The 24,246-nt window shown below is 29.3% G+C and overlaps 1 long non-coding RNA gene across 1 annotated transcript in view; it reads right to left on the minus strand.

The window, feature by feature from the left end:
- Positions 1 to 10,855: 10,855 nt before the first annotated feature.
- The window catches only part of LOC139425001 (uncharacterized), a 168,263-nt gene continuing 154,872 nt past the window's right edge, over positions 10,856 to 24,246 (minus strand). Inside the window, exon 7 of the long non-coding RNA XR_015431392.1 lies at positions 10,856 to 12,001. This is a non-coding gene — a long non-coding RNA (uncharacterized LOC139425001). The remainder of the gene's footprint in view (positions 12,002 to 24,246) is intronic.

Here is a 24,246-nt window from a genome sequence, read left to right on the forward strand (position 1 = left end):
TTTTCAACCATTTTAAAAATTTGAAAAAAATATTTCCGTTTATTTGTCGGAGAAGATGGCAAATCTGATATACACGTAAAAAAATGAATGATGTTTTAGTAGCAAAAAATAGATTTTTATTATTTTTCTCAAAACCAATTATAATATTCGACGTTGCTTTTAAATATTCATTTTTTCACCTGAAAATATAAGTACATTTAACCAATTTAAGGTATACTAACTAATCTTAAAGCAACAGTTGGCAGTTCAATTTATTTCAGCATTTGTCATATTAAAACTAGATAAAAAGAAAAATGATTTAATACACACTATTGATTATTACAGAGATTGAACAAAAATTTATTAAAAAGTAGTATTTAACTGAAATTAAAAAAAATATTCAATTTCATTTCAAAAGGTCTGTGGGATAGATATAAAAAAAAACAGAGATAAAAAAAATGAATAAGCTCTTTTTTTCAAAAAATTTTCCTTTAATTCTAAAGGAATAATAGCCATAAAGTAAATTACGTAAAATTCAAAAATCTCCTAAGCACTTCAACAAAATTTTCATCGTTAATTCAAAACAACTCGACCATGTTTGAGTTTTTAATAGGATGAGAGTTCGCATTCAAACGGATAACTAAGCTTCTTCTGGAAAAAAAGAGAGATTTCCTGAAGGTGCTTGTTGATTTATTCAATTACTGGAGCAGATTAAAAATTTCCCGAAATCGAAATTACTTCTTTTTTTTTTAAAATAAAAAAGCACGAGTTTGTTCTATTCAAGTTCTACGAACTTAATTTCTAAGTTTACTAGAGCTTTAGAAAAGATGACAAGGTGAGTTTAAAGAGTTTTTAATTGGAGAATTAAATATATAAATAGAGTAAAGAAAACAGATTTTAAAGGTTAAATAATGAGAAGTTGGTAATAAGTTTATTTGTTGTGTTTGCTAAAAAAAATAAATTACATAAAATTTGGGTTAAAATACAATAATTATAAAATTTTCCATTTATTCAAAATTCTGCTATTTAGAATTATAATTAACAACTTCCGGAAAAATCATCCAAACAAGAAATTTTGCCTTTTCAAGGCAAAAACCACAATAGTAAGTTTTTTTTCAATATTACATTAAGTTAAGTAAATAAAGTTCCAACAAAATTTGTTAAACTAAAGTTTAAATGAAAAAATGTTTTAATAGTTCCATTTACAATTTGCATTTATTGAATAGGCTTGGAGCATTCTAATGATAAGCCACATTTTCAAACTGCTCAGTAGGGGAGAGTGGGGTCAATTGTAACAGGGTACGATTGTAACAGAGCAAAAATTTCGAGTGTCGGGTTCTAGATTTGGTTCCTAGGTGGCGCACAAGGTGTATTTAATAAATCTACATGTACACCCCTGATGGCAACCATTTTTATGTACTTTTGAAAGAGTTACATCACAAAAGATATTTTCACGCCACGCAAGTACTTTTTTTGGTATTAGAATATTATATTGTAACAAAGTAATTTTGTTTAAACAAATAAAAATTAGTAACCGAATATATAAGTGGACACTTTAATTAACATTTCAATAAAAAAAAAGATTAGTTTTGCTAATTAACTAGCATTGTTTTTAACAAATGAAGCTGAAATGGCGTCTTGGGGACAATTGTAACAATAGGTAAAGGGACGATTGTAACAGCTGAAAATAAATAATCTTATGTTTACAAACCATTACTTAACTCTTTAAGAACCACCAATAGTTTCCTATATCATTTATATTATGTTGCATGTGCATTATTTTATTTGTCACCTTTTACAGCATAAATTAAAATTTTTAACCCCTTAAAGTTAAAAGTTCAACCCTTTAGGTTTCTGCTCATTATTATTTTTACTCCTAAAATATCACTACTATTTTGATCAATAAAAAAATATATCACAACTATGATAATATGTATAATTAACTATGTTAGTTGAATTTATGAACTGTTACAATTGACCCCGTAAGTGGGGACAATTGTAACAACTGCACGACTGTCAAAAATTGTTAATAACTAATATAATAATATTTAAAATCAGGTATTTATTTTTTATTCTAGTAGAGGATAGTCTACTTTACTCGTCTGTCAATTAATACTAATAATATATTGGATTTTTTGTTAGTTAAAAATAGTTAAGTAAAAAATGTTACAATTGACCCCACTCTCCCCTAGAGTCTTTTTGATGAAAAATACTACTACTTTCATATAGGCACTAAAATATTCCCCTCTATTGTGGTGTTATCTAGGGGAAATAGCAGAAACTTGTAAAATATATATCTGGAAACAATAATGAGGGAGTTTTTGGATTACCAGTCTTTTGGATTACCAGTATATTAAACCAAATATTTCAAATGTAAATCTAAACATGAATTTAAAAAAAAAAATGAAAAGAAAAAAAAAGTGAAAAGAAAAAATCATAAAGAAAAATGTCAGTTATAGATCTTGTTATGTTTAATAACAATCAGTACAAAAACTTTTTCGTTTCACTTTTGACAATAATTAAATTTTCTGAACTACTCTACTTCAAATTAATTAAATATAAAAAATTGTTTAATTTATTATGATGACTGGTAAGTCCAAAAACGGAAAATCAAGATAAATAACAAGCTCAAAACGAGAACACAAAAGCTTGCAACTCTTCATAAAAGCAATTCTTAAAATTTCAAACATGTGTAAAATTCTTTTGATTTACAATTTCTTGAAACGGAAATACAAATTTATGAAATGCAAATAAAAACTTCAAATGAATTTGGTCCGTTTTTAAGGCAATTCATACATGTGATAAACAGCAAATAACATATTTCAATATTAATTTCAATTTAATTGAGTTTCAATTCATTTTTGTCCGATTATAGCTATCTGGAAACCTATAGTTAGGAGAGAGAGTAATAGAATATCACAATTTTATGTAAAAGCGTATTTCCTTCACGAGCAGTATAAATAAATGTTTTGACTAAACGAATTTGTTAATTGGGAATATAAATATTTTCAAGTTAAATCCCAAACTATCCTAAGATTTTTCAGAAACAATAAATATAGTAAATAGTATAGTATATTCTTAGATAAGTATTAGATATTAATCCCGATAGTTTTAGAAACGTCAAATATAGTATGTCTACAAAAGTATTAGGCATTAATCTTGATGGTTTACAAACGACAAATATAGTAAATAGAATAATATAATAATATAGCATAGTTTATTCAACAAATACAGTATAATATATCCTTATATAAGTATTAGATTTTAATCCCGATGGTTTAGAAACGACAAATATAGTAAGCCTAAATGAGTATTAGGTATTAATCCTGATAGTTTACAAACGACAAATATAGTAAATAGTATAGTATAATAATATAGCATATTCGACAAATATAGTATAGTATCTTCGAAAATATAGTATAGAATATTCGACAAATGTAGTATGCCTACATAAGTATTAATCATGATGGTTTACAAACGACAAATATAGCAAATAATATAGTATAATAATATATATAGTAAATAGTATAGTATAAGTATTAGATATTAATCCCGATAGTTTAGAAACGACAAACATAGTATTAGGTATTCAAAACATAGTATTAGTTCTACAAAAGTATTAGGTATTAATCTTGATGGTTTAGAAACGACAAATATTGTAAGCCTAAATAAGTATTATGTATTAATCCTGATGGCTTACAAACGACAAATATAGTAAATAGTATAGTACAATAATATAGCATATTCGACAAAGATAGTATAGTATCTTCGAAAATATAGTATAGAATATTCGACAAATATAGTATGCCTACATAAGTATTAAGTATAAATCCTGATGGTTTACAAACAACAAATATAGTAAATAATATAGTATAATAATATATATAGTAAATAGTACAGTATAAGTATTAGATATTAATCCCGATAGTTAAGAAACGTCAAATATAGTATGTCTACAAAAGTATTAGGTTATTATCTTGATGGTTTACAAATGACAAATAAAATAGAATAATATAATAATAAAGTATAGTGCATTCTTACATAAGTATTAGATTTTAATCCCGATGGCTTAGAAATGACAAATATAGTAAGCCTAAATAAGTAATAGATATTAATCGATGGTTTACAAACGACAAATATAGTAAATAGTATAGTATAATAATAAAGCATATTCGACAAATATAGAATAGTATCTTCGAAAATATAGTATAGAATATTCGACAAACATAGTATGCCTACATAAATATTGCATATGTATTAGTATTAGATAAGATTCTATTTGTTTTTTTCCTGTCGAGTTTTAATTTTGTCAAGCAGAGAAGGTCTACTTTTTTTTTCATTATAAGTCTTATATTTATGCCTTACTTAATGAATAAATATTGTCAAGCAATATCCGATTTATAATAATAAAAAAAAAGAATAAATAATCCAAAGATATTTTTATACCAAAAGAAACATCGGTTATTATTTTTGTTCTCGGATTTTCCCCTCTTTACAAATATAGCGATGATGCAGAATGAAAAACAACACTACAGAAGGCGGAAAAAGCATCTTAAAGTTTCGCATGATTCAAGCAAAGCAAAATCTCTTTCTGTTGGAGAAAAGACATTTGCATTCATTACAAAAGAACAAGAAAAGACAAGGGGGAAAAAAATTCAGCCATCAGAAGAGATAGCTTAGGATGCCGAAAAAAAAGGGAAGTTTAATGGTAAAAAAGGGAAAAAATAGGGCAGTAAATAAAAGAACAAAAAAAAACTTTTTTTTTTCATTTGTTGAAAAGGAAGGGAAGCAAAAAGCAACAGTTTCCTTATTCATTGTGAATTAAAGCAAAGACATATACGTATATAACAGGGAGGGAAAAAACCAGTATCGTGGTTCCTTTGAATAAGGTTTTTCGTTTGGTTGACCGTCGACAGCCATTTTTTTTTTCTAGTTTTTGTCTTTGAAAAGAACGAAATTGAAGGGAGTGTAAAAAATGCCATCGTTGCTATTGTTTACACGAAACCATGTATAACGACGCAGTCGGGTTGGCGTATGGGGTTAAGTTGGAAAAACATGCAAAAACAGCGGGTGGAAGTGAGTTTTAGATACAAAGTTAAAATGTTGAAAAGAATTTTTATTCGGGTGCATCAGCTTTGATAAAAATATTTCATGAAAAATGTCAGTTTCCTTTATTTCTTTTTTATTCTCTCCTACTTCAGCTCTATTTTCTTTCCATTTTAGAGTTAGGGAAGGTAAATTTAACGTCCAGGAATAGGTTATCTTTTGCGAGGCATAAAAGTGGCACGTTTTGCTTTGTTTGCACTTTATGCTGAAAATAAAGCCACGGATGCGTGCATAATATAAATGTCTTTCCACAGTAGTTTTAACATCAAAATGTTTGAAGACAGTACATTTTTAGTAAAAGGGTTTAATGAGCCAAGAAATAAATAAATAAACAAATAAAATAAATGGATTAAAGAATTAAACACAAGTATTATAGTTACGAAAAATACTAGTTTACCCATTAATAAACTATTTTATTAGAAACAGCTTTAAAAATACAGCAAAAGTTAAACTATTTCATATAAATAAATTATTTGAAGCATTATTTTCTTTTAAATTTTATCAATGGCAATAAGTACCAAGCTTTCGGTTGATGATGCATACAGACAAATTTTTAGTCATAGATTGGAAGCTGGGTGGGCTTCCAGTTGCCATCAGGTATAAAGGCAAAGTCCTTCACTCTTTCAGGCCGGTGCCTTAAAATTTTTTGTTATTTTTTTTATTTTATCATCTTATATGGATGGGTGATAGTGTAAAGCTAAGGGTGGTGGAGCTAGTGGTAAAATTGCTCTTTCAAGACTTCCGGGTTACTGCTTCCGATATATTTTTACGCCGCAGATTGAAAAAACGCGCCATCATATTATTGCATCATATCTTTTGCAGTATTTCACATGTACCGAGTTCTTTCCTTCAGCCTTTAAACTTCAGCATTATCATATTAATATTATAATCATTAGAAAATTTTCTAATTAGGCTATCTTAAAAGGATATTTTTAAAGATATTTTTGGCGACATTTTATTCAAATGTAGCCAAATAAGGGATAAAATACAAAATATGGCAAACTTTAAGAATTATTCACAATGAGATATTAACTTTCAAAAAATTTTTTTGGCCTTACGACCTCTGAGAATCAATACATTTCTGAAAGCTCTTATGAATGGTACAATTATGTTTAGATTTGAACTCAAATTACAATAACAAAACTGCATAGAATATTAGGCTTGTTCACACATCGCCTCGTAGTCATAACATAAGCGTAGGGATACACCGGAAATTTTCTAAATTTCTTCCGGTTTAAGGACGCTTGTTATTGTTTACATTAGACCACCCATCCATATTCTTCTGTTTTCGAACCTAATAAAATATTGTTAACATATTATCTATCTATATATAAAAGCGAAAGTTTATCTGGATGTATAATTGCAAAGAACTCGAGAACGGCAGAACTGATTTGGATCGTGTGTTTTCAAGTTTGTTCACAATCATCTCGATTCGGCTTTATGTGGTTCGTGCATAATATCAAATGAACAAAATTTAATATATGAAAACCATTGTTATAGATTTAAACGTGTACTGTTACGGAAACAGAATTTTTATAAAATACCTGCATTTATATTTAGGTCTAATTATCAATCTATTATTTACTTAATGTTTTGATTGTTTTTACGAAACTATTTAAAGTAAAATGCCAATGAAGAAGTGGTACTATTTTTTTAAATATAGTTCTTTAACAAATTTTATATTAAATAAATTAAAAAAAAGGACAGACATTTATAAAAATTTATATTAGTATTTCCCATAATGCTTTTCAAATCAAAATGAGAAAGTTGAAATTGGTAATAAAGAAATATGCTTCTCTCATAACTATTTTCAGTTTTTTTTAAAGTTCAGATTTTATCAAAATCCAAAATTCGGTTTATTTCTTATCAGCTAATGCATATACAACAAAAACGGACCCATACAGCTAGACTAGAGATTCAGCTCTAGAATTGCGAATTCAACGATCGGATATAAAATATAATTTAAGAATATTTTTGGAAAAAAATTCATTCTTCGTGTTAAATATTTTCAAAATGAATATTAAATATTTTCACAACCATTTTTATATACTTTGGTAACAAGATTGGGGTTTCCACCAAAAAAAAAAAAGGTAGATTATTTAGAGTTCCATGACCCAAAAAAATTGGAATCCCACTGGCATATTCCAGTATATTAACAATCGAACATACGTAAGTAATAATAAAAAAAACTAAAGAATAAAAACTAAGTGCAAAATTATTTTTTAATTTTAATTCAAAATAAGGTTGAGTTAAAAATAAATGCTTTCGAAAATAGAGGATAATTTCCAAAACTATCTATAAGTTCTATCAAAGCTACAAAACAGATAACTTGGTGCGAAACATTTATAGCCCCTCCCCTCCATAAGAACAAGTGATCCATTTGTATTATGGAGCTAAGTATCTTTTAGAAAGTACAATTTTCTCAAGTATTATAGGAGTTATTTGCAATATCTTTCCAACTATACGGACATATTTTTCATACACAAAATGACACACTATAAGAAGTATTTTTGCATTTCTCTAGCAAGTATAATATTTCTATGATAATAGTTTCATTCACTAAATAGTCCCTTAAAGAAGTGTTGAAAAAATATGATTCTGAATAAATTTTCTAGAAATAATACTGATAAAAAAAATGAATGCTTTTCATTCAAATTGCAAAATTCTATACGCTTTGGAAAAAACTACACACTGAAAATCACAAATAAAAAAGGTACTTTTAAATTAAATTTAAATGCATTTTCAAATTAAAAAAATAAAAAGGGGTGGTAAAAAAATGAAACTTATCATTGAGCAAAGTTTCAGGTGCGGAATATAGGGAGTTTCTCTTTCATGGCACTTTTTAAAATCTGTTTCGATTTTAATTTATTGCAAGAAAACTCTATAATACCATCGCAGTCCGGAAAACCGTGGAAGATTTTCATGGTTTTCCTCATCATGTTACGATACAGACATATATATATATATATATATATATATATTATATATATATATATATATATATATATATATATATATATATATATATATATATATATATATATATATTATTATATATATATATATATATATATATATATATATATATATATATATATATATATTATTATATATATATATATATATATATATATATATATATATATATATATATACATACTGAAAAATGGATGCTCGAATCTCACGAAACTTTCCTCGTTTTTGACGATACCATTATATGCACCGAGCAAAAATGTCGTCAAAATGACGAAAAAAATATCGTCACATCTTCGAAGAGACAAATTTTGTCAAAATGAAAGAAATATTTCGTCATTCTATTTTCTCCCGAAAAAATAAATAAATAAAAACTCATAGCGATCCTCGTCACTTTATTTTTGATCGTCTAGTTTTCCTTCTAGTTTGCGATGAGGTTTCGAGTTGAGGAAACGTATTTGTTATATATTTGAGAGTTCGCGTTTTTTTCACAAATCACGTGATTTCATGACGAAATGATTCTCAAAATTGACAAAATATAACTCAGAGATTGCTAAATCGTCAAAAGTGAGAGTTCGATTTCAGAGAGTTTGTATATATACATACATCTAACTTTCCCCTTTAAATGTCTTCTTTTTTCTTTGAAATTCACTTGTTTTCTGAATTGGTTCAAAATGATAAGATTACTGATTTGGATATTAAGAGACATCTCTGGGTAGTCTGTTCATCGCCTCGAATAATATAAAATAAAATAATAACTCATCAAATTGCTAAACGTTACTTTTTCCTCTGAATTTCACTTTAAATGACTTCTTTGAAGACGAGTATATTTAGGTACTTGTCTGAAATTTACTTGCTTTCTGATTTGAGTTCAAAGTGATAAGATTTCGATTCTGGATATTAAGACACTTGGTAGTTTATTTTTTTGACAGTAATAATATACAGAAATAAGAACTTATAAAATATTGAAAGGTTTCCATTTCCTCTAATTTTCTTTAAAACTTAAAACCCTCTATGAAGGAGTATTATACTTAAAAATCCTCCATAAAAGATCATATATTTAAATACTTGTCTTGGAATTAAATTCAAAATTATTGCATAATGAGGAATAGGGCAGGAAAATCTTCGCATCTGCCAAGAGAAAAATACATTCTTAGACAAAAATAATAAAAAAAATTAAAAACTAATGATAAGTTTTTCATACAAAACCTGATAACTGTCATACCTAAGAAAGATACTGTCCAATCACTACAAGTCTGATTTATCATTCCAGACAGGTAAGATTTTTATGATTTTAGTTCTTCACAAAATGTACGGAGAAAAATGATGCTTCAGTACATGATACTAAAATCATTATTATAAATACGTATTTACAGCGGACGCGGGTCACCCAGGGTAAGGCACTTCAATATAAATTTCGTCACATTAATTTTAAATTCGAATACTAAAAGACAATTGAATATGAAGGAATATTGGTCAATATGAGTGATTTCCTTCGTTTGACGTATGGAGGTCTGAAAAGCCGTATTAAAAAAATATTATGACAATTAAAAATTAAAGAAACACATTTCCTACAAAATCTGATAGATTTTAACCAAAGGATATCTGATAATTAGAATCTAAGGGCATCTGATAGATTTGAATCTGATAATTCGAATCTAAGGATATCTGATAGATTTGAATCTGATAATTAGAATTTAAGGATATCTGATAGATTTGAATCTGATAATTAGAATCTAAGGATATCTGATAGATTTGAATCTGATAATTAGAATTTAAGGATATCTGATAGATTTGAATCTGATAATTAGAATCTAAGGGCATCTGATAGATTTGAATCTGATAATTCGAATCTAAGGATATCTGATAGATTTGAATCTGATAATTCGAATCTAAGGATATCTGATAGATTTGAATCTGATAATTAGAATCTAAGGATATCTGATAGATTTGAATCTGATAATTATAATCTAAGGAAGTGACTGTCCAATCACTGCAAGTCTGATATATCATTCCACACAGAAATGTTGATGATTTAAGTTCTTGTAAATAAAAGGTACAGAGAAAAATGATTATTCAGCGTCAGTAAAAAATACCAGAAAGGATCATAATAAATATGTATTTACAATGAATATCGATGATTCAGTATAAGGCACTCCAATATAATTAGAATCTAAGGATATCTGATAGATTTGAGTCTTATAATTAGAATCTAAGGAAGTGACTGTCCAATCACTGCAAGCCTGATATATCATTCCACACAGAAATGTTGATGATTTAAGTTCTTGGTTCTTGTAAATAAAAGGTAGGGAGAAAATTGATTATTCAGCGCCAGTAAAAGATACCGAAACGATCATAATAAATATGTATTTACAACGAATACCGATGATTCAGTATAAGGCACTCCAATATAATTAGAATCTAAGGATATCTGATAGATTTGAATCTGATAATTAGAATCTAAGGAAAAGACAGTCCAATCACTGCAAGTCTGATATATCATTCCACACAGAAATGTTGATGATTTCAGTTCTTGTAAATAAAAGGTACGGATAAAAATGATTATTCAGCGTCAGTAAAAGATACCGAAACGATCATAATAAATATGTATTTACAACGAATACCGATGATTCAGGATAAGGCACTCCAATATAAATTTCGCCTCAGTATTAATTTTAAATTTGAATATCTAAAGGCATTTGATTTATTCCAAGAAATATTCACGCAATGTTATGAGTGATTTCCATCATTTGAAGCATAGAGGTGTGAAAAGCCGGATTCAAGACTTGAGAAATGAGTTGGGAGGGAGGGATAAGTTGAAGTGATCCCCACAGACAAATAAAGGGGAACACCTCGAAATCTGTCACAAGAGTCATCAAAAAAAGTTCAAGAATCCCAACACTTGCTTCGCTGGTGGTCCGAAATTGTCTCTAACATATATCTTGAATATTTTTTATAGCCTTCAATTGAAGGAGAAGAATTATTAAATGGAGAAATTAAATGGTTTATTTAGTGGTTTGTTCTTCGAAGAGATAATTAATAGTTTGAAATGCTCATGTATTATTAAACGATAGATTTGAAACACATTGTAATGATACTAACAAATAACTTATGAAAAACGAGTTATATTTCAAAGAATAAAAATGTAGCTTTGTGTTTTTTTTTTCCTCTTTGATATTTCTTATTCAAAAATTACTCTATCGTTAATATAATTTATGTTCAGATGTCAGTAATGGCCCATGAAATGCTGATCTCTATGCATTGCTTTTTAAAATGGTCATTACACGTATTACCTTCACAAAATGAAACTAAAATGAATCCGATTAGACTTTTTGCACCTGATTACAATTTTAATCTAATTCAGTTCTTTTTAAAATTATTTTTAATTTTAAAATTAAGTTTTTTTTAAATTAACAATACTTGCAACTATAATACATTTGATTTGTCCGATTTTCCTTTGCTTTTTGAGAAAAACTTGTACACAGAAAAAATAAAATAAACCCACAATTTTTGCAATACGAAACAAATTAAAATACTATGTTTATTATGATTATAAAACAAAAATAGAAATATTTATATAGATAAATTCGCTAATTGAAAGACTGAAAACGTAACGGTATGGACGTGCACGTTTTAATTAATTAGCACTTTTTTTATATACAGCATTAGTTCGATTTTATAGAACACGCGTACTACAGCATTCAGAGCATGTTAATGGAACGTTATTTTTATACGCTAAGAAATTTATTTACTACTGCGTATAACTCCCCTCCCCCTGCTACTGTAAGTAAAACAACAATTTCATTAAGCAATTACAGTTATTAAACTATACCAGATTGTAAAATTTTGTATCACCTGAACGTTCTGTAATCATACTTCTAAAACTTTCAGAGAACATATATTCCTCACAAGAATAGATATATCCGTCACTTTTCATTTTTTTCTGAAAATAAAATATTTTTATATTAGATTGATGAAAGTATAAAACAGTTGTAAAACAGACAAGTGAGAAAAAAAATTTCATTGATGAAGTCTAAAAAACAAAATACTAGATACACATATAGCTATGGTAGTTATAAAAACTATTAGCAATTATTAGTTTTATTAATATTAAGTTTCGTCTTAGTTTAATTGTTTTAGAGGAAGATTTCATTTAAGACCGGTTTTATTCAATTTTTGGGTTTAGTTATTTAATAATATAATGTACTTAAAGAGCAAGTTACAATTTTTAAATCTTACAATTCATAATGTTTTTAGCCATAATTAAACTAAATAGTAATGGATTATTTAAAATAATTTTTTGCAGAAAAATATACATACTTATGAGCACGTAATAAATATACACAAATAAGGTTAACGATTGCGTGCACTTTCATTTATTCTTTGAATTCGCGCAGTTTGCTCCAGACAAAGTGAAACACGCAACGAGTAAAAATAATAGCTAAAAGGGGCAAAATTACGGGCCTCTCTAGAGTAAACTACACTGGTTATCATAAATTAAGGAAAATTCACAAAAATCGCGATAACTCAAGAAATTACACATGGAATTTTATGAAACTTACCCACAATATACAACACATAGTAAGGTATTAAACAACATAAAAAGAAATTATCAGACATTAATAGTAGTATAGAAATTAGCACATGTATAAAATAAACAAATTGGAAGTATCGGTTTGCAATAGAAAAAGTACCTTTAATATGGAATATGATTGCCTCTAGAAGCAATACAGCACAAACAGCGATGTGTGATGCTTTCAATTATGCGGTCTATCAGTTCAATAGGAAGTGAGAGCCATTGCTCTTGTAAAGCAGTTGCAAGCGTGGCAAGGGTCTGAGGGGGCGGATTGATGGCAGATACACGCCTCCCTAGAGCATCCCAAACGTGCTCGATAGGATTCAAGTCCGGGGATCGAGCTGGCCACTCCATGCGAGTAATTGTTTCCTGTTGAAGATAATCATCAACAATGCGAGCTCTGTGTGGTCTTGCATTATCGTCCTGTAACAGGAAGCAATCACCAATTGCCCCGGCATATGGGCGCACATAAGCATCAAGGATGTTGTCTCGATAAACCTGAGCATTCACGGTTCCCCTTGGAAAGACATGGAGGTATGTGCGCCCTCCTAAGGATATGCCTCCCCAAACACAGACACTGCCTCTTCCGTATGCATCTCTTTCACGGATGTTTGATGGATGATAACGGGTCCCAGGTTCTCTCCATATCAAATAACGTCTACTGTCACTTTCTAGACTAAACCTGGACTCATCCGTAAAGAGAACAGGCCTCCATTGATCTGACGTCCAGTGGACATGTTGTCGGGCCCACTGCAAACGGTCTCTCCTATGGCGTGATGTGAGCGGCACGCAAATGGCTGGTCGTCTCGCATACAGACCACCTTCGTGGAGCCTTCTGCGCACAGTTGACGTTGACACCAACCTTCCGGTGGCTGCAGCAAGAGAGGATCTAAGATGTGTTGGAGTAGCGGTTCTATTCCTGCGTGCACTTAATGTCAAATATCGGTCATCGGCACTGGTCGTAACAGTTGGCCGTCCTTGACTGAACCTCCTAGATGCCGAATCTGTGGTTTGAAATTGCCTCCAAAGTCTATGAACCACAGATGGACTCACATTTAGCCATCTGGCCACTTCTGATTGACTCTGCCCTGCCTCTAGTCTCCCGATGGCTCTCCATCGTAGTTCTTCAGGCAAATGATGCCTAGAGGTCATTATTACGAATTGGCTATCTCAGATTTTCAATGTCGCAATCACAGTAAAATTTGTGTGCTTTCTCTCAAACTTGGACTTTTATGCTCCAGGCAGATGACGTAAGCCGAGTGCAGCGCCACTAATTTGCATATTGCAATTTTACTCAGCTACTCTTAGTGGACAACATATGCAAATTTTGCACGGTTTGGCTTACTTTTGAAAGAGTTATCGCTATTTTTGTGATTTTTCCTTAATTTATGATAACCAGTGTATTTGTCCATATTTTTAAGGCAAAAAAAAAAAAAAAAGCATCGGAAATATAAAAAAACTATATTCATTCAGAAAAAGTACATAGTAAAACTTGCGGTGAAAAGTATCGGCACTCAGGGTGCCAGTACTTTTAACGGTAATTTGATCCGGATTTTTTGCCGGTATATGTTATGGGACAAAAAGTCTGATACACCATAATTTTTACAGTAATAATTACCGTAAAATCATTGAATCATTTTCTTTAAGTAAATATTACTGTAAAAATTACGGTAAAATGGATTTTACGGCTGATGCATCAAACCGCCGGTACTTTAATAGCGTAATTTGATCCCAAATATTTTATTGTCTAAACTTTTGTGTTCGATTTTGTAATTAATTTACACACTTGAAGTATTCATTTAGCATATTTAAGACAGTATTTACGAATTATTAAGAAAGAATGTGTAGTTTGAAACATTCTGATTAAAAAGTATTAAGGGTGATTTTTTTAAAATGATTTTTTTATCTTTACGGCGGTATATAACAGGAAAAGCACATTGAAATAGTTTATTGGTAGGTTTAAAATCAGTTTCAGGACTCAACACAAAAATTTTCAAAGAATTTTTAAACAATTGTTATTATTGTGTTGAGTGATACTTAAGCAAGAGATGCACCTTAAAAAGTAATCAAATAACATACATGCACACATATTTCTGTTGTGGCTGCTTTAATATATAATTTTAGAATCCTTCCAAAATTAGAATCTTTCGAAATTATTATTAAAAAAAAGTAAACACTAGGGGTTGCATATTAATAGTCCGGCTGAAAAAACGGAAATGTTACTAAAATTAAAGCGAATTAGAGGCAGAACAAAAGTAGAACTGAAAACATCAAAACCAGTTTATTTGTCAGGGAAACAGTGGAAAGAATTCCAGATCAAAATAAGTAAAAATACCTGCTCCCTGAGTGATGGCACATTTTACCGTAAAATCCATTTTTATCAAAACACGTTGCGAAGCAAAAAATTTGATATACCGTAATTTTAACAGTAATAATAACAGTAAAATCACTGAATTTCTCTAATTAAATAAATATTCCTGTAAAAATTAAGATATAAGTTTTTACGGAAAAACGGATTTTACGGTTGATGCACCTAAAGTGCCGGCACTTAATACTGTAATTTCACCAGGAATCTTTTACAGTGTACATAAAATTAAGAATTAACCAAGCATTTTAACATAAAATTTAAGTAAGTTAACCGATTTTTTTTAAGTGAAGCATTCACATATAAATACCATTTACCTGAAATATTCTCGTATAATTTAAAAAAAAAAAAAATGCATACAAAATCAAACTAATCTTCAATTACTAATCGGATAAATCCATAAAAGCGGTTTTTGGAAACAAGCGTAAATTATATACCATTTTTTAGCTTAGAATCTTCACTATTTTAAATTAACCTGTCGAAACCATGACGTTTTTTAAATCCCAGACTCAAATAAAGTAAATGAATAAAAACATGAACACAAATTATCATTAAAAGGAACTTTAATCCTTTAACAGAAAGTAAAAAAAGAAGTATGTTTTGTAAAACAAATATCTCCCTTCTGGGCGAAAAGTAAAAAAAGCAAAAGGTGGAAATCCAAAACTTGAGACACAGCACATACAAATTTCCACTACTAACTCATTTTGATACAAGGCAAGGCGACACATATTCCATTTGGATGCTGCGTCACGGAGAACCCATAAGACACAAGGCTGTGCAAAATTTTTCTGTAGGAGTGCTTTCATAAATCATGAAAGCATCTTTATGGCCTTTCACGGATCACAAGCATAAATAAAGAAGAAGAGAAACATTTGCAATCATTTCTTTTGCAAAGGGAGAGAAGAAAAAAAATAGAACAAAAAAGTGCTGTGGAAACGAAAAAAGTATTTTACGGTGTTGCAGTGGTGCTGGGATCGAGACAGGAAAAATCCGGAGAAAATTATGGGAATGTTCGAAAACGTGCTAGTAAATAGTGCAGTGTCTAAAATTGAAGACTTAGGGTTGTTTTTACATATGATGAATTGATCAGATTCATCTAGTTTGAGTTGCGGTTATTCATAGAGCGCGAAGGAATTGCAACGCTAGAATTTTTCTTTTCGTTCGAGTGGAACATCTTTCATGAAAGAATGTAACGAAGATTCGAACACAAGGGAAGTTAATTTATAAACTTTTCGTTCCATGAAAATTTTTGGTTGTTGAGTTTCTTTGAAAAATAATTAATTTTTCATAAGAGGGTGAAGCGGAAATAAATAACTTTACTTTCCAGCGTTTATAATGATTTAGAATCACTATGAAATTCATTGTTATATGGTTCTAAATTAATATGTGTATCGGAAAGGGAACTAAAAGTTCTTGGTCAAGTATGGAAGAAAGTTCTAATCTGGTTTAATAAAGTTTTTGCATATGGCTATGAAGAGAATGGAATCAGTGTTTCCCAACCTATGGGTTGAAAGATCCTTTAAGGTAGGTCACCAAAGCTTCTCGGAAAATAAAATTAAACCATTAATTCCTTTTTTTTTCTTTTTAAAGAAGCATATTGAAAGCGTTTACCAATGAGTTAGATACACCCTCAGAAATAAAACTCTCACTTTTGACGAATCAGCAATTCTTGAGCAGTATTTCGTTAATTTTAGAACCATTTCGTCACGAAATCGTATGATTGGTGACAAAATGCGAACTCTCAAATATATAACGAATCTGTTTTCTTAACTCGAAACCTCGTCGCAGTGCATTATGGTTCTCGAGATCCTTCACAGTGGATCACTAAAACTTTTTCGGTAATTAAACAAAACAACAAAAAAAAAAAATTCTTTTTTCGTTTTAAGCGTGCATATTGAATAAGAGTCTCTATTTTTTTACGCATTTCGCTTCCTTTACTCTGATTTTTTTTAAAATTTCTTTTTTGAAAATTGTTATCATAATGATAGAGATTGCCGTAAGAGATCATTTGATATTGCAAACCATAAGGGATATTGCAATTTATATGGCTCCTAATCATAGTGATAGAAATTGCCTTAAAAGATCAATTACGATAGCAATCCACAAGGGATATTGCAATTTATATGGCTCCCTATTAGAGTGAGATAAATTACCCTAAGAGATCAATTGAGATTGCAACCATACGGGATATTGCAATTTATAAGGCTCCGAACTTGTGGGTTCCACTAAAAGGGTCACTAAAATTTCTCGGAAAAAAAATTTAAACCATCAATTTTCCGTTCTTTTAAAATTTGTAACACTTTTCTTATTAATTTTAAAAGTTTTTTTTTTTACAAAATTGTTATAATTTTTTTTATTGATTCCCATTATTATTTACGCAGTTTTGTTTCAGTGATAAATCTCCGATCCCATTTGTTCATCCACTGGTTCAGCCCGCTACGAAATTACAAAATTTTTTTCCCAAGAAGATAGTGGACCTGTAATTTCATTTTACGTTTAATGATCAAAACCTAACTTATGGTGTGCTAGTCAAAGATATACAAGATCCATCATGTGCCAAGTTTTCACAAAAATAGAAAAGGAAAAAAAATTAAAAAATGATAATGATTATAATTAAAACACAATTGTTAATTACAACTGATTAAAAAGCCCGTATCGGTGCAAATTTTAATATACAATCTAATTTTTCCAAAAACATTGTTCAAAAATTAGAATTAAAATAAAGGTTATATGAAATTATTTTAAATATATATTTTTACATAAATAAAAATAAATAAAGAGATTTTTTAAAAAAAAGAAGTTAATTTTAAAATATTTCTTATAAATTATTATAATTTCTTATTATTATTTGGTCAAAATTAAACTTATTTAGAAAATATTGTTGTGCAAGGGACATTTTTTAAATATGTATAATTAAATAATTGCATTCACACTAAATGTCCAACATTTTTTTCTGAAACTATTCAGAGTATTCTGAAAATGTATAGTTTAGATAAAAATAATTAGATTTTTAGCATTGGAAATCACCAGTAAAAAGGAAAGTTGATTTTCGATTCCATTCTGGTAAAAATATATAATTTTTAAGATATTAATAAAACAACAGATTGATTTTTTTTTCAAATTGAGCACGAGATGTTGCGTAGGTGACTTCTACATTGTATAGATATTGGACAAATATAATTTTATGATCAATTTCGACGAACTTATCATGCATAATTAATTTTTGAATCATTTTAGCTAATATTAAGAACATTAATAAATACATTATTGAACAAAATAGTCTTTATATTTATCAAAGAAATTTAATAGAATGTTTCATAACCAAATATTATTAAAATTATTAATATATTATGTTTTAAAAGATTCGTCAAGTTTATGTATTTAACAGTTCTATAGAATGTCGATAGATGGCGCAAACATAAACAGGCCAAATTTTGAAGTTACCCCGCTTTCTCTGAAATAATAAAACTCCTTTTTCAACCAAGTTTATAAATAAATCTAATGAAAATAATCTATTGATAAACAATAATAATCTCTAAATAATCTATAATAATATTATCTAAATTCTAGTCAAGATAGCTTTATTAATTCTTTGGATGAACTTTTCGTAATTAAGTTTTTTATATGCAAGCTGTGAAAAGTTATTTGGTCACGATTGTTACACAGTCTAAACATATTTAGATATTAGATTCTATAGCACTGATCAAATTAAATTTAAAAGGAAAATGAAACAGAATTCCTAAGTCCAACTTAGATAACTTTATTATCCTTTGAAATTAAGTTTTCTGTGTATGTTTCAATTATGAAATTTTGACATAAGGGATTTCAAAGCATCAAACCTTGAAATTAAATTATTGTTGGTAGCATTATCATTTGACAATTATTAAATTAAATTTTGGTTTTTTTTAAAATTCATATTTTATTTAAATAAACAAAACAAAAGACGATACCGTTTGATAATTATTAAATGTATTTTTGCTCTCATTTAATTTATAATTATTGCTCGTTCACAAACAAAATGAAACTCCAAGACTCCCAATACGAATGAACTACACTTTTTATTATTTTAAACAAATGTGAATTTATTTTGTGTAACATAACTAATTTCTCAATACAAGTCAAAATACACATCTCAAAGACATAAGCTAAAAAACTCTCGCGAAATGTAATATTCTTTAGGATAATAGAAATATTATTTCTTAACTCTCACCAGTTCGGTTAAATTCCAAATATATTTGGATGTTTGATATTGCAACACTGTTCAATGTAAATTTAAAAGAATATGGAACGGAATTCATTTCCTAAGTCTTTAATGCAGGGAAATTATCTATTATTAATTTATATAATACTTAGATAACTTTCTTAATTCTCTGAATGCATTCTTTGAAATTACGTTTTATGTGTATGCTGCGAAAATAAATTTCGACATCAAGGATTTTGAAGCATCAAACTTTGAAAGTAAATTATAGTTGGTAGCATTAACCTTTGACAACTTTAAAGGGGACAGTGGGAGCCGGGACGGGTCAGGGGATAGAACGTTCGCCTTCCAATAAGGTGAACCGGGTTCGAATCCCAGCGATAGCTGGTTGATACGAATTTCGCATCCCGGCTTGCATCGACCATAGTGATGACGTGAAATACTCTCACTGGTAGATGGATCATGGGTTAGAGTCCCCCTGCCGACAGGCTAACTGTGGGAGGTATTCGTGGTCATCCTCTTCATGTAACGTAAACGCGGGTTAGTTCCATCAAAAAAACCTCCACGAAGGCAAATTTGTGCCTATACTTGATCCAGGAGTTCCCTTGTCTACTAGATTGGGTTCAAAATTACAAGGCTATGGAGTTAAACATTAGTAGTCATAACCCAAAATTGGGTCGGCTGTTCAACGACGTTTATATATATAAAAGGGACAGTGGACGTTCAGAATGAGAAAAAGGCATTCAAAAACCCATTATTTGGTTTCTGAGATCTTAAAAATAAATCACACTTTACTAAGTAATATGCAACCAACCGTGTTAAAATGGAGATTTCCCTACCGAATTATAAGATAATGAATTTGTAAAGGTCCATACATCAATATGTAGTTCTCGTCAAGGAAAGTTGCTTTTTCTCGCAATGGAATTTTTAAATTGTTCTCACAACTTCAAAAAGTTCCTTGCGCACCAGCTTTTGTTTTATTGTTGTAAAAAATGTATAGGTGTATCTTGTTTAATTTAAAATGCATATGATCAACTCAATACCTTAATTTAATTTTTTAATACTTGAACAAAAAATAATTAAAGCGTGTTTTTCGAAGAAATTTTTGGTAATAAAATAAAAATTTAAAACCCAGGTACGTAATAATTTATACTGTTACAAAACCATTTAAATTTAATAAAAAATATATACTATAAACAACATATCTGGTTGAACATTTAATTAAAAAAATTAAATTCATTCGAAAGGATATTTTTAATTATCAAAAATTAAAAAACTTACTTATAGCTATACACTTAAACTGATTATTTTTTTCTAAAACATTATACACAAACTTTTATTAATTTTACCAATATTCGGTTAAATTTTAAAAATGATCGAATAAAAATTTCACTTTTTTGTTTTGAACGTTAGTACACCTTATTGAGTTCAGATTTTTTTTTCAAAATTTATAATAATTTAATCACAAATAAAGCGAAAGACAATACCATTCGATAATTAATAAATGCAATTTTGCTCTCATTTATTTTATAATGCCCGATTCACAAGCAAAGCGAATGAGAAGGATATTCAGTCAAACTCAAAGACCCCTAAAAGGAAAGGGCAACACTTATTATCACTTTAAACAAATTTTAAAAACCAGCTGCAAATGTTCAAGTATTATTATGATGCCAACAATAATTTACTTTCAAAGTTAATTCTTCATGTCGAAATTTCTTTTCATCATAATAATTTGGCAATTATCAAATTATATGATTAAACATTTATAATATTTTGTTAACAAACAAATCGAAAGACAAAGATATTTAGACTAACTCAAAGGAATGCGAGCAATACTTTTTATTATTATTTTAAACAAATGTTATAAACCATCTGCTCAATACAACAAAACTTAAATCTCAAAAACCAAAGCTACAAAACCTCTCGCTAAATACAATATTTTTTAGGATAATAGAAATATTGTTGCAGAGCCTTCACTTGTTCGACAAAACGCTAAATATATTTAGACACCAGATAGCGGGCCTTGTGGCACTGCTCGAAGTAAATTTAAAGGAATATGAAATTGAATGCATTTCCGAAGTCCATATCACAGGGGGCTTATCTCCTACTTAGAGTCTAGATAACTCCATTAATTCTGCGGGTGCACTCTTCGAAATTAAGTTATCTTCTCATATATTTTCCCGTGCTTTAAAAAGCATCCTTTTTTCAGTCCTCCCTACACTATCTTTTCCTTTTCTCGAAAAGAAAGCAGCCATATATATTATAAAATAGATTGCCAGGAATTGGAGATGCAATTGACTCTATGAAGTTTTTCCGAGGGAAGAATGGCTCTTCTCTGGGGAATACTGCCTCATCAATCTTTAAGGCTGTCGGTCGTCTTTCACAAGAGGAGAAAAAATTGTGATATAAGCATAAAAATATAGATATTTTATTTATATTTTTTTGGAATTTTTACTTGAGTTACAATTTTTATTTTTACAGTCTTGCTTGTAACTATCTAACATCCAGGAATTTTTTTTTTAAAAAAATAGTTGGTTGTATGTTTTTTTTTCTTTCAGAATTTCAAGAGTTTTGTTTCTTTGAAGAAGTAGTAATTTTAGTTTAAGTACTTAGTCTAGTGCAAAAACATGATTTTGAACAAAATTTTCGAAATTGAGTTTATTATAAATTTTAAATCCCCGAACACTTAGCTTTCTAAAAATACTTTGTTTTTCTTAGTACTCTTAATTATTTGCAAAGTTGTAGCAGTTTTTGTGCAAGGTGATAACAGTGGATAGACTAGAGATTTTAAGTCTTTAAATGCGCTAATCTCAAAATTAGTTTTTTTTTTCAAATTTTAAGCTACCTAAAACACGATATCCCATGTTGTTTTTAAAATAATTGTCTACAATTTTTCACGAGTGTTTATGATTATAGCACACATGTCTTGAACTACAGACTAAGAGAAAAAAGTAGATTTTTTTTTTTTATGCACGTTTCTTTTTTTTTTTTGCAAATTTAATTTTGTTAACTACATTGATCCCTAACCCAGTTGTACATATACTTGCTTTTAACATAATTGGTCGAAACGTAGTTGATAACCTTCTAAATAAAATCCTCAAAGAATTTTTTGCTTTGCGCGATAGAATTTTTTTTCAGCGTATATGCAAAAAAAAAGAAGCCTTATTGGCCATTTAAAAAATTAATTTATAATTGTTCTTGTGCTAGTTTCATAAGTTTTTACATATAATAAAACACATAAACTAGTTCTTAAAATTTCATATTAATATTTTTAAAAAAAGCTGTCGAAACTAGTTTCGAAATTAAATGAATAAGTATCATATCTAGGATAAAACCTATTAAAAAATATATGTTCTTTTAACTTAAATTTGTTTTAATTGGTTTACAATTTTGGTTTCTGCTTTTTGAAATAAATGAAAGGTTTTAAGGATTTTAAATGTTTACTCATTTTATAATTAAGTATTAATTTTAGTTGAAAAGTTTGGAGATTAAATATACAGGGCGTGTCACAAATAATTGCCTCCAGGGTTTGTAAGGATTATAACTAACAAAATATTGTCAATACATCAGCAAATTTTATTTTACCTGATGAAAAAAAGCTTGTATCATAAATGTTTAAGATGTGAACCTACGGTAATGCCGCAGAGTCTTAAATCAAAATTTTGCTACACTCGCAACAATATGCCACGATCAATGGCAGCGGTTAATTGTTGCTTAATTATTATTTAATTGTTGCTCATTATTCCAAGTAATTCCGTAACCACTGCCATTCTATTACGGTAATATGCTCTCAACCCTCATTAAAATTTGTAGAAAGATATCTGTTTCATTGTTTTATGTCTAAAACTGAGTAAATGAGTTTTTAAGGGAGAAAAGTGTAGTGCTTTTTGTAAAATAGAGTGAGACGATTCAAACTTTAAAATATCGCAAAATAAATATTTTAGATATTTTTTAATCATACATTTAAGCAAACAGTCTAGAGATTATTCAAATTTAAAAAAAATATGCATACACGTAAAGCCTATAATTAATTGCCTTCAATAAGTAAATGAGGCTCTTCAATAAGTAAATGAGGCTTATTGAAGAATAGTATATTTTTTTAATTCTCCTACTAAAATTAAATGGGTCTACTTCAATCTTCAATAAGCTTATGGTTGATTAGAAGAAAAAAAAACTTAAGACTTTTCCAATTAGCCTATGGCACATAAACAGGATTAATTGTAAAATCTATTTTTATCAATAAACTTCCATGTTTCAAACGATATAACATTAAGTTAAGATGTAATTCTTTATGGTTACATCTGCATCAATGAAGGTAACAGAATTACAATCAAAGTTTCAAAGGCACCATTGAGCGAAAAGTAGATCACTTGAAATAAAAGAACTAATTTTTCGCACCAGTTCAGTCACCACCACGCCTTCCAATTTATTTTATGTCTCTCAGCCAAATCGTGAAGATACGCAACGAAACAATATGCACCCCCAAACAACTTTCTAAATGCCACTTAAATGTTATCACTTTTACCACACCTATCCCGATCTCTCCACACACCCCATACACCTGGAATACTTTACCACTGGATACGTGAAGGCATAACCTGGAGTGGGCAGTACGGTGCAGAGGAGAGGAGGGAGTCCAAAAATTATTCCCCAAAGGAAGGGTGGAATATGAAGTGTCACGTACCGAATTTCCCTTAATCCCGTTTTTCCCCTATGCTCCAGGGAAAAAAAAAGGAAAAAGGGCCTCTGTTGAGATCGATCCCGGAAGAAAAGCAGGAAAAATAAAGTAAAAAAAAAAATCGGAAGAATAAATCACGCCCAGAATTTCTCTTTTATGCCCTTTCTGAGTCTGGTTTTTCGGAGTGTGCCTTACTAAAGGATTGCTGAGGGCATCATGCTTCCCCCCTCTCCAGATCCTCTCCCTTCTCCAACTTTTTTTCTGGGATCAGGTATGAATGGGTGGTACTCCGGAAAAATCTGCAACAATGAGCAGGTGAATGGTGTAGTAGGTGCAAGAAGGCACTTACGCTGATTGCTTCATTTTTACCT

This window comes from Parasteatoda tepidariorum, chromosome 2 (assembly GCF_982258835.1).
Source record: "Parasteatoda tepidariorum strain Cologne lab strain chromosome 2, Ptep-v5.0, whole genome shotgun sequence".
NCBI classification, from domain to species: domain Eukaryota; kingdom Metazoa; phylum Arthropoda; class Arachnida; order Araneae; family Theridiidae; genus Parasteatoda; species Parasteatoda tepidariorum.